Here is a 3,775-nt window from a genome sequence, read left to right as displayed (position 1 = left end):
CCTCCTACTCCTCCTCCTCCTACTCCTCCTCCTCCTCCAACTACTCCTCCTCCAACTACTCCTGCTCCTCCTACTCCTCCTCCAACTACTCCTGCTCCTCCTACTCCTCCTCCTCCTACTCCTCCTCCTCCTCCTCCTCCTACTCCTCCTCCTCCTACTCCTCCTCCTCCTCCGACTACTCCTCCTCCTCCTACACCTCCTCCTCCTACTCCTCCTCCTTTCCTCCACCTCCTACTACCTCCTCCTCCTACTCCTCCTCCTCCTACTCCTTCTCCTCCTACTCCTCCTCCTCCAAGGCGTAAACAGCCCTACCCGAGGAGATAACATCCTTGACCTAATATTCTCTACAACAGAAAATCTTGTAAACCAAGTAAATATAGGCCCATTATTCAGCACTAGTGATCATCGTACCATCACATTCAAAATTAAAATGGAAGCCAATTTATCTAAGACCAGCAAAGAAAAAGTACCCGACTTCCGTAGAGCTAATTTCAATAGACTTCGATCATTACTAGAAAACTTAGACTGGAGCACAACTTCGAACGAGACTGATATTGATAAAGCGTGGGAAAACTTCATCAAGGACCTAAACAATGCTGTAAATCTCTGTGTTCCCTATCGTGAAAGGCGCCCGGCAACAAATAAACCAAAGTGGTGGAATAGGGAAATTAGTAACAGCCTCTCTCGTAAAAAGAGTGCGTACAAAAAGTATTTATCAACTAAAAGCCAAGACGATAAACTAACACTAGACAGAATTCGCCGCGAAACAAAAACACTGATAAAGCGTAGTAAGAAAGATCTTGAAGAATATATTGCTGAGGCAAGCAAGTCGAACCCTAAAGAATTCTATAGTTATGCGAATAAGAAGAAAACGCTCACATGCGGCATTGGACCATTAAATGACGATGAAGGAAAACATACGGATGATGAAAATGAGATGGCCTCAATCCTTAACAATTTTTTTGCATCCGTCTTCACAGACGAAGATTGCTCAGTGTATCAGCCACCAGAACATAAAATGTGCCAAAACGTTTTAAATCAACTCATAATTACAGAAAGGGATGTCGTACAAGTCATTGATAAGCTCAAAATGAATAAAGCCCCGGGATCTGACAAAATTTCACCTAGAATTCTGCAAGAAGTCAAAAATCAAATCGGTAAACCCTTGTGCATCCTCTTCAATCGGTAAAGCCCCATCAGATTGGAAATGTGCTAACGTAACACCAATATTCAAGAAAGGGGACAAATCACAACCAGGCAACTACAGACCGATTAGCCTAACTTCGATTGTGTGCAAACTGCTAGAGACAATTATCCGTGACAGCGTAGTAAATTTTTTAGAAGAAAATAAGATTATGAAAGATTCACAACATGGCTTCCGAAGCAAACGCTCATGTCTAACTAATCTCCTTGACTTTTTTCATGACGTCTTCAACAAATACGAGGAATGTAGATCTGTTGATATAATCTATCTAGATTTTCAGAAGGCATTCGATAAAGTCCCCCACAAACGATTGCTAGACAAATTAAAAATGCACAGCATTTCTGGTAATATCCACAACTGGATTAAAGATTGGCTCTCAGAGCGGAAACAGAGGGTCGTAATTAACGGGGCATCATCTAGCTGGCTCGACGTTAAAAGTGGCGTACCGCAAGGATCAGTTTTGTGAACAGTCTTGTTCTTAATATATATAAATGATCTAGATGACGGCCTCCTCTGCAAAGTATCAAAATTTGCTGATGACACAAAAATTGCCGGTAAAGTAATAACCACCAAAGAGAAAGAAACTCTACAATCCGATCTAGATAAATTATCAAGTTGGGCTAGCAAGTGGCAAATGAAATTTAACGTTAACAAATGTAAAGTTATGCACATTGGAGGTAACAATGATCACATCCAATACCAAATGAATGGCGAAATACTGGATTCAGTAACTAAAGAAAAAGATCTAGGAGTTTTAATATCAAATGATTTGAAGCCAAGTCAACATTGCTCAGAAGTTGTTAAAACAGCAAACAAATTATTTGGCTTCATCGGAAGAATCTTCGAAAATAAATCAGAAAAAATATTGCTAAACCTCTATAACTCCTTGGTTCGTCCCCATCTAGAATACTGTGTACAATTTTGGTCCCCATACTACCCGAAAGATATTAACAAACTAGAAAGAGTACAACGGAGAGTGACCAAAATGATACCAAGGCTGAGAAATCTGCCGTATGAAGAAAGACTAAAAAATCTAAACTTATTCTCCCTCTCAAAAAGAAGAATGCGAGGAGATTTGATTGAGGTTTTTAAAATGTTCAAAGGCTTTGACAACATTAATGTCAAAGATTACTTCTTATTAGACCAATCAAATACAAGAAGACGCCACGATTTCAAAGTAATTGGCAAAAGATTCTCTACGAACGAAAGTAAGCACTTCTTCTTTAACCGGGTTGTTAATGTGTGGAATTCGTTACCTCCCACTGTCGTCGAAAGTAACACGATCACAACATTTAAAAATCGCTTAGACAAATACTTGGAATCTAATCCGCAGATATAATATTATCTTTTGCAATAAAAGATATGACAACCAGACATTTGATCATAATTGGATTAATCGGATAGGATAGTGATAGCAGTAGTATATTAAGTTTCCTCCTCATACTCCTCCCATAGGTTACCTCCTCCCTCCTACTCCTCTCCTACTTCTCTACTCCTCCTCTACTCCTCCTACTCCCTCCTCCTCCTCTCCTCCTCCTCCTCTTCCTCCTCCTCCTCCTTTCTCCTCCTCCACTCCTCCTCCTCCTACTCCTCCTCTCCTATTCCTCCTCCTCCTACTCCTCCTCCTCCTACTCCTCCTCCTCCACGTTTCCTCCTCCTCTCTCCCCTCCTCTCCTCCTCCTCTCCTCCTACTCTCCTCTCCTACTTCTTCCTACTCCTCACTCCTCTCCTCCTCCTACTCCTCCTCCTACTCCTCCCTCCTCCTCCTACTCCTCTCCTCCTCCTCCCTCCTACTCCTCCTCCTCCTCCTCCTCCTACTCCTCCTCGCCCTCCTCCTCCTCCTCCTCCTCCTCCTCCTACCTCCTCCTACTCATTCCCTCCTACTATCCTCCCTACTCCTCCCTCCTCCTACTCCTCCTACCTCCTACTCTCCTACTCCTCCTCCTCCTCCACTCCTCACTACTCCTCCTCTCCTACTCCTCTCCTCCTTCTCTCCTCCTCCTACTCCTCCTCCTCCTACTCCTCCTCCTCTCTCGAACCTCCTACTCTTCCTCCTCCTCCTCCTCCTCCTCCTACTCCTCCTCCTCCTACTTCCTCCTCCTCCTACCTCCCCTCCTCCTCCTACTCCCTCCTCCTCCTACTCCTCCTCCTACTCCTCCCCTTCCTACTCCTCCTCCTACTCCTCCACTTCCTCCTCCTCCTCCTACTCTTCCTCCTCCTCCTACTCCTTCTCCTCCTCCTTCTACTCCTTCTCCTACTCCTCCTACTCCTCCACCTCCTACTCCTCCACCTCCTACTCTTTCTTCTCCTACTCCTCCTCCTCCTACTCCCTCCTCTTCCTCTCCTCCTCCTCCTACTCCTCCTCCTCCTACTCCTCCTCCTCCTACTCCTCCTCCTCCTATTCCTCTTCCTCCTACTCCTCCTACTCCTCCTCTTTCTCCTACTCCTCCTCCTCCTCTTTTCCTACTTTATCCTCCTCCTACTCCTCCTACTTCCTATACCTCCTCCTCCTACTCCTCCTCCTAACTCCTACTCCTCTACTCCTCCTCCTCCTACTCCTTCGTCTCCTAC

The sequence above is a fragment of the Oratosquilla oratoria genome, chromosome 19 (assembly GCF_046742065.1).
Source record: "Oratosquilla oratoria isolate Oo_2021 chromosome 19, ASM4674206v1, whole genome shotgun sequence".
Classification (NCBI taxonomy): Eukaryota; Metazoa; Arthropoda; class Malacostraca; order Stomatopoda; family Squillidae; genus Oratosquilla; species Oratosquilla oratoria.
Note: the sequence above shows the minus strand (reverse complement) of the source record.